Source organism: Hemiscyllium ocellatum, chromosome 3, assembly GCF_020745735.1.
Source record: "Hemiscyllium ocellatum isolate sHemOce1 chromosome 3, sHemOce1.pat.X.cur, whole genome shotgun sequence".
Lineage (NCBI taxonomy): Eukaryota > Metazoa > Chordata > Chondrichthyes > Orectolobiformes > Hemiscylliidae > Hemiscyllium > Hemiscyllium ocellatum.
The window spans coordinates 125,221,069-125,230,333 of NC_083403.1; positions in this window are offsets into that span (position 1 = coordinate 125,221,069).

The window sequence follows — 9,265 nt, forward strand, 5'->3', positions numbered from 1 at the left end:
TAATGGAAGACTGGAGATTGGCTAACGTGGTTCCACTGTTTAAGAAAGGTGGTAAGACAAGCCAGGAACCAGTAGACCAGAGAGCCTGACGTCGGTGGTGGGCAAGTTGTTGGAGGGAATCCTAAGGGACAGAATGTACCTGTATTTGAAAAGGAAAGGACTGATTAGGGATAGTCAACATGGCTTTGTGCAAGGGAAATCATGTCTCACAAACTTAAAGATTAAGTTTTTTGAAGAGGTAACAAAAAGGATTGATGAGGGCAGAGCGGTGGATGTAATCTATATGGACTTCAGTAAGGCGTTCAACAAGGTTCCCCATGGGAGACTGTTTAGCAATGTTAGATCTCATGGAATATAGGCAGAACTAGCCATTTGGATACAGAACTAGCTCAAAGATAGAAGACAGAGGATCGTGGTGGAGGGTTGTTTTTCAGACTGGAGGCCTGTGCCACAAGGATCAGTGCTGGGTCCACTACATTTCGTCATTTATGTAGATGATTTGGATGTGAGCATAAGAGATATAGTTAGTACATTTGCAGATGACACCAAAGTTGGAGTTGTAGTGGACAGCAAAGAAGGTTACCTCAGTTTACAACGGGATTTTGATCAGATGAGCCAATGGGTTGAGAAGTGGCAGATGGAGTTTAATTTAGATAAACGTGAGGTGCTGCATAAATGTGAGGTCCAGAGCTAGAGGGCATAGGTTTAGGGTGAGAGGGGAAAGATATAAAAGAGACCTACAGGCAACGTTTTCACACAGAGGGTGGTACATTTATGGAATTGCAACATTTAAGAGGCATTTGGATGGGAATATGAATAGAAAGGGTTTGGAGGAATATGAGCCAGGAGTTGGTAGGTGAGACTAGATTGGGTTGGGATATCTGGTCGGCATGGACGGGTTGGACCAAAGTGTCTGTTTCCATGCTGTACATCTCTGTGACTCTATGACTTCCTTGAGCAATTCATTCCACATATGAACCACCCTCTGTGTGAACAAGTTGCCCATCAGGTCCCTTTTAAATCCTTCTCCTCTCCTTCTAAATATATGCTCTCTAGTTTGAGCACTTTATCTATACTCCTCATAATTTTATTAACCTCTATAAGGTCATCCCTCAAACCATTAAGGTCTAGTGATAAAGGTCATGGCAACATCCTGGTAAATCTTTTCTAAACCCTCTCTAATTTAATATCCTTCCTATAGCAGGGTGACCAGAATTGAACTTGGTACTGCAAAAGTGGCTTCGCCAATGTTCTGTACAACCTCAACATGATGTCTCAACTCCTATACTCAATGGCCTGGGCAAGCATGTTTAACACTTTCTTAACCATCCTGTCCACCTGCAATTTAACTTTCAAAGAACTATGTACCTGAACCCTTAGGTCTCTCTGCTTGACAACACTACGCAGGGTCGAAAAGTGTGGTGCTGGAAGAACACAGCAGGTCATGTAGCATCCGAGGAGCAGAAGAGTCGATGTTTCAGGCATAAGCGCTTCATTAGGATATTCCTGGATGCTGCCTGACCCACTGTGTGTTTCCAGTGCCACAGTTTTTGACTCTGGCTCTCTTGCATCTGCAGTCCTTGATTTCTCCTAACACTACCCAGGGCCCTACCATTAACAGATAATGTCCTGCCCTTGTTCATTTTACCAAACTGCAATGCCTCACATTTATCTAAATTAAACTCCTTTGGCCACTCCTCAGCCCATTGGCCCAAATTATCAAGATCCTTTTGTAGCCTTAGACAATGATCTTCACTGTCAACTATACCACTAAGTTGATGTAAGTTGCAAACTTACTAACCATGTGTCCGAAATTCTCATCCAAATTGTTTATATAATGACAAACAACAAAGGACCCAGCACCAATCCCTGCGGAGCACGGTTGGTCACAGGCCTCTAATCCCAAAAAATCCTTCATGATCACCCTCTGTCTCCTACCGTTAAGCCAATTTTGTATCCAGTTGAGTGGCTCTCCCTGAATCCCATGTGATCTAACTTTACTAATCAGTCTAGCAAGCAGAACATTGTAAAAAAGCTTCATTAAAGTCCATGTAGACCACATCTGCTGCTTTGCACTCATCAGAACTAGGACATGAGACTTCATAAAGAGGATTGCAATTTGTACAGCATGAGAAGACGGTGCTGATTGGTTGGGCCTGGAGATGCAGCAAGAACAGTACCGGTCAATTTTAACTCTTAGACTAGGCAGGTAGATTGTGATTGGATAGGATGTTGCCATGGGAATGGGACAGTGATTGGTTATCTCCATGATCATTTCTGTTCGTGGCAAAGGCACAATGCATGTACAAATTTGTGGTAGGATTCACTGAGCCGAAACTCCTTCATTATTAATTGTATCATCACAAACCAGCATTTAACATGAGGCCCTGAAAGTAGTCATCAGGCTCATGCATATAGTGGAACGTCTTAGGAGCAGACATATTTTCAGCTGCAATGTGAATAGCAGGTTGTGTTGAGTAATCTCAAAGTTTGAAAAGGAAACATTCACATATCTTGCAGCTGTTTCAAGAAAGCGGTCATGTACTACAATCCCATGGCAACACCCTGACCAGTCAGAACCTATGGGAGTTAAGACTGACAGTTAACTGTTCTTGCTGCATCTCCAGGTCAATGACGGCCCGGTCAATCAGTACCCCCTCTCAAACTGTATATCCTTTGGTCAAGTCTGTTATTTGTATCATAACCCTGATGAGTGTAAGTTGAAAATCTCAACTGTTTGCCTTCTTTCAACAAAATTCAAGTTCTGTATACTATCAAACAACAATGTGTTTTGGAGCTAATTTAACCAGACATTCTGGAACAAGGAAAGAATGAGTTTATTATTTACTAAATGTGAAGAGAAGTAATGCTTGAAGACTTACACACAGATTAGAATTGAGAAGTGGGTCCCAAAAATAAAGTAAATGGTATAGAGTTTAGTCTCAGGATTGTATGTGAAGCCATAGAGTCTTACAAATGCACAGAAACAGACCCTTTGGTATAACTCGTCCATGCCGATCGGGTATCCCGAAACAATCTAGTCCCATCTGCCAGCACCCGGCCCATATCCAGATGGCTTTTAAATGTTACAATGGTACTGGTCTCCACCACTTCCTCTGGCAGCCCATTCCATACACGTACCACCCTCTGCATGAAAAAGTTGCGGCTTAGATCTCTTTTATATCTTTCCCTGCTCACCCTAAATCCAAATCCTCTAGATCTGGACTCCCCAACTCCAGGGAAAAGACTTTGTCTCTTTACCATATCCATGCCCCTCATGATTTTATAAACCTCTATAAGGTCTACCCTCAGCTTCCGATGCTCCAGGGAAAACAGTCCTAGCCCATTCAACCTCTCCCTGTAGCTCAAACCCTCCAACAGTGGCAACATCTTTATAAATCTTTTCTGAACCTTTTCATTTTCACAACATCTTTCCAATAGGAAGGAGACCAGAATTGCAGGCAATATTCCAACAGTGGCCTCACCAATGTCCTGTACAGCCGTAACATGACCTCCCAATCCTGTACTCAATACTCTGACCAATAAAGGAAAACATACCAAACACCTTCTTCACTATTCTATTTACCTGTGACTCCACTTTCAAGGAGCTATGAACCTTTATTCCAAGGTCTCTTTGTTCAGCAACACTCCCTAGGACTTTAACATTAAGTGTTTAAGTCCTAATAAGGTTTGCCTTATCAAAATGCAGCACCTTGCATTTATCTGAATTAAACTCCATCTGCCACTTCTCAGCCCATTGGCCCATCTGGTCAAGATCATGTTGTAATCTGAGGTAACCTTCTTCGCTGTCCACTACACCTCCAATTTTGGTGTCATCTGCAAACTTACTAACTATACCTCTTATGCTCACATCCAAATTAGTGACAAAAAGTAAAGGACCCAGCACCGATCTTTGTGGCACTCCGCTGGTCACAGGCCTCCAGTCTGAAAAACAACCCTCCACCACCACCCTCTGTCTTCTACCTTTGAGCCAGTTCTGTATTCAAATGGTTAGTTTTCCCTGTCTTCTGTGAGATCTAACCTTGCTAATCAGTCTCCCATGGGGAACCTTGTCGAATGCCTTACTGAAGTCCATATAAATCACATTTACTGCTCTGCCCTCATCAATCCTCCTTGTTACTTCCTCAAAAAACTCAATCAAGTTTGTGAGACATGATTTCCCACGCACAAAGTCATGTTGACTATCCCTAATCAGTCCTTGCCTTTCCAAATAAATGTACATCCTGTCCCTCAGGTTTCCCTCCAACAACTTGCCTACCACTGACATCAGGCTCACTGGTCTATAGTTCCCTGACTTGTCCTTATCACTCTTTTTAAACAGTGGCACCACATTAGCCAACCTCCAGTTTTCCAGCACCTCGCCTATGACTATTGATGATACAAATATATCAGCAAGAGGCCCAGAAATCACTCCTCTAGCGTCCCACAGAGTTCTAGGGTACACCTGATCAGGTCGTGAGGATCTATCCACCGTTACCCAGTTCAAGACATCCAGCACTTCTTCCTTTGTAATATGGGCATTTTGCAAGATGTCACCATTCATTTCCCCACAGTCTATATCTTCCATATCCTTTTCCACAGTAAGTACTAATGCAAAATACTCATTTAGTATCTCCCCATTTTCTGCAGCTCCACACAAAGGCCACGTTGCTGATCTTTGAGAGGCCCTATTCTCTCCCTAGTTACCCTTTTGTCCTTAATGTATTTTGGATTCTCCTTAATCCTATTTGCCAAAGCTATCTCATGTACCCATTTTGCCCTCCTGATTTCCCCATTACGTATACTCCTACTGTCTTTATACTCTTATAAGGATTTACTTGATCTACCCTATCTATACCTGACATATGCCTCCTTCTTTATCTTTACCAAACCCTCAATTTCTTTAGTCATCTAGCATTCCCAATACCGACCAACCTTTCCTTTCATTGTAACAGGAATATACTTTCTCTGGATTCTCATTATTTCATTTCTGAAAGCTTCCCATTTTCCAGCCGTCCCTTTACCTGCGAACATCTGCCTCCAATCAGCTTTCTTACCTAATACAGTCAAAATTGGCCTTTCTCCGATTTAGAACTTCAACTCTTAGATCTGATCTATCCTTTTCCATCATTATTTTAAATGTGATAGATGCAGTTACAGTTACAACATTTGAAAGACATTTGGATTGATACATGGATAAGAAAGGTTAGGGGGATATTGGCCAAATGCAGGCAAGTGGGTCTAGTTTAATTTGGGAAACTTGGTTGACATGGAGTTGGACCAAATGGTCTATTTCCATGCTGTATGCCTCTATGAATAGTTTCAACATGGTGGCACAGTAGTTCGCACTGCTGCCTCACAGCACCAGGAACTTGGGTTTGAATCCAGCCTCGGGAGTATGGAATTTGCACATTCTCCCTGTGTCTGCGTGGGTTTCCTCTGGATGCTCTGGTTTCCTCCCACAATCCAAAGATGTGCAGGTCAGATGAATTGGGAAATGCTAAATTGTCCGTTGTGTTCAGGGATGTGTGGGTTAGATGTATTACTAAAGGGTAAATGTAGGGGAATGGGTTTGGGTGGATTACTCTTTGGCGGGTCGGTTTGGATTTGTTGAGCAGAAGGGCCAGTTTCCATACTATAGGATTCTATGTTTAAAACAAATTTATTTGTTCTCCGGGAAGGTTATCCTTTCTTTTAATTAACCTCATTGTGACTGACTAAGGGGACGGCATTGAATAAGGAGGATAACCTCACCCAATTTGGCATAATAATTTGGGGAATCCCATCTGGAACCATAAGGGATCGCTGGCTGGGATCTGGTCATAAGAGTATGTGCAGACACCCAAAGTGCAATATCTCCAGACCATGTGTCTGGAGAAGGAGCCCGTGGTGTCTACCATTACCCTCGAGCTGTTTAGGGAGTGGAGTGTATTATTTCCCCCTCCAACTCTATTTTGATTTAATCCCTGCCCTCCCCTTCACTGTTTGATCACTCAGCATTGCCCTTTGATGTGAAGGGCACTGCTTGTCACTGGCCACTCGGGTGTTTCCTTTATTTGGGACACAAATAAAGATTTACACACTTGTTTTTCACTGTGTCCAACACCTGCACACACCCAAAGAAAAAAATAATACTCCAGACCAGCATCTCAATGTGTAGGCAGCTGTATTGGATTAAAGCACAAGTTAAAGCAGCCGAGTAAGCCTGCTTGGTGATGGACAACAAATACCGCCCACATCCCATGAAGGTATAGAAAAAAAGGTGAATATTATAGTTCATCACAAGGTGCTCATTTTTTTTTTAAATCCCTTGTTCTTGGCCTTTTTCAGTCTAAACGGTTGTAGTTTTCAGCTTTTAAATTTTTTTCTGGGTGTTATCTAATCACTATTTTCAGATACACCGTTCAGCTTCACACTGTTTCACTTGTTTTGTTTGGATGACACCACCCTGCCCCTTGCCAAGTAAAACAAGGTATGAGAATTTGCTCTGTCAAGAAAAGTGAAAATGGTGCTGAAATGTTGATAATTGCTCCCTCTAGTGTTTGCATGTTACCCAAATTTCGAGCGCATGAGACGACAAGCAGGTGAAGACCAGTTTGTTCATCAAAGCTGCTTGCCTTTTATGGTGACAAGAGAGCTGTCTTCCACTGTACCAACGCCACCCCAATGTGCTGTAACCTCTTCTGTTGGAAAGGAAAAACAGGGCCAATAGTGGAAAATTCCTCCCCAAACTCCAAACCAGTCCAGGAAACTATACAACCATGTGTTTTCTCCAGAAAGATTTACATTCTATAATCATGCAATCTCTGCCTCAGTCAAGAACCAGTCTACTTCCCTCTTCAAGTCAACATAAAAATAAGGCTTGATTTGCCAGGGTAGAGTTTAAATTCAATATCAGTAATACATGAAGATTAGTTAGTTTTAATAGTAAAGTTACCATTTGGGTGTCCTCCCATAAAGTATTTTTTTACAAAAATGGCACCAAGTAGAAACTAATAGTGTTATGTCCATAGCATTAAGGAACGTAACCAACAATATACAGTGCTCATTCCTACACCAGAGCTCTACAAAAAGTAGCTATGCACCAGCTGTGTCTTGCAATCAGTGATTTGGCCTAAGCCATTGGTAAAGGAAAATGATTTGATACTGGTGATAGAGAGGAACTCAGCACAATGGATTTTTACCAGACTGGTGGTCTCTCCATCAGCTTGTGAGTGGTCCTGGTCTTCCCCAATCAGCTCAATTATCTTATACACAAACACACACACCACAAGCCCACCACCACTGTCACCATCTCCATTTGCTGTCGACCTCTCAGCCTGGTTGTGAGTGAGTTTTCCCTGCAATGTGACAAAGGGAAGGAAGTGAATGGAAGAGCAGCTATTGATCATGCACAAGGAGGAGAGGGGATGAAGTGTCCCCAGTAAGTGAGTAGGGAGTGCAATGAACAGGAAAGGTTAGTAATGGTAGAGGATGAGATAGCTGGGAGCCCTTGAATGGACAATTGTTCTAGCTCATCACCCTTGGTGTGATGGTGTGTAACAGCAGAGTTAAGTGGAACTTTTGAGTATGAGGTAACAGACAGTGCTGAACACAGGAGATGATTGACCTTCTATCTATATTGATGGACATCCCATGTTATGGTGGGGACAATACTGAACCTTACTGCTATCTCTGCCTACTCTGAGCATATCTGAGGGTGAGTAGTGGTCAACTGGAAGAGTATTGACCTTCTCACCACTTCATCCACCTCCAGAGCTTTCTGCATGATTTGGGGAGTGGGTGTATTTTTCATCTGAGCCATGTTGTTGAGACATTAGACGTAAACACCCAATGTGCAGAGCAGTTTCTGGTTTGCAGCATCTGAACTAGTGTCCAACTGAGCAGTAAATACAGCACCAAAGCCTGGGAAGCTGAAAAGTGCTGGCAGCGACAAAAGCATCCATCGTGCTTGCCACCAACAACTAAGTGTCCAGAATCCCATTTGCTTAAATAATGAAGTAAGAACGTGTGATTGCATGAAATAACACACAGTGGAAGGATGGCGTGAATAACACCATGAAACTCACACTTTAATTTCAAATGGAAAAATTCCACCAGTGTTGCTATTTCCACAGATGATGCAGTTCCCACGACAGCCAGTTGGAGTGACTTTGCTGCAAAATCAAGCGTAATAAACCCAAAATGAGTGGTCACACATGCTATGTTGTACCAAGGTCTTGTTTCAAAAGGCATGTGATTCAAATGACATGCTATGTTAAATATAGCTGTGACGCTTCTGAATCCAATGAAATCCAGACCTCTGAATTCATGTCTATCTGTGAAGCTGCATTCAGAAATCAATTGAGGACTTCAAAAAAAATTGTTTCACACTGAAGTATATCAGTTATTTCACAGCGGGGTTGAAAAACCTTTTTCTGATTTCGTGAAGACTCAATAGCTTTAAATTCTTTTCGCAATCCTTCACCATTTGAAAACATTTTCAACTAGTCATGGATACCAAAGCATGTTGACAATTTTAAATTGTTAAATGCACTGTATTTATCAACAAAAGGGGACAATTCTATTATTCTTGAAGTGCAATATTTAGGCAGAAAACTGAAATTTGGAAACCAAAACTAACAGTTTCATATAACCTTCTACTAATTGAGTTTCTGGATGTAACCACAAATGCAGTTGAACATTTGAAAAACAAAATCATTGCTCATATAGTCATAGAGGTGTACAGCGTGGAAACAGACCCATCAATCCAACTATCTGCACCGACCAGTTATCCTAAATTAATCTCGTCCCATTTGCCAGCATTTGGCCCACATCCTTCTAAATCCTTCCAATTCACGGACACAACCCGGTATCTTATAAATGTTGTTAATTTACCAGCCTCCATCACTTCATCGGACAGTTCATTCCATACAGGCAGCCCCCTTTGCATGAAAAAGTTGCCTTTTAGGCCGCTTTTAAAACTTTCCCCTCTCCCTTGAAACCTATGCCCTCTAGTTTTGGGCTCCCCTACCTGGGGAAAAGATTATGTTGTTTACCCTATCCATGCCCGATAAGATTTTATAAACCTATGTAAGATCACCCCTCAGCCTCTGACACTTCAGAGAAAATAGCCCAAACCTATTCAGCCTCTCCCTTAGTTCAAACCCTTCAATCCCAGCAACATTCCTGTAAATCGTTTTTGAACCCTTTCAAGTTTAACAGCATCTTTCTTGTAGCAGGGAGACCAGAATTGAATGCAGTATTCCATCTTGCAATATTGGCA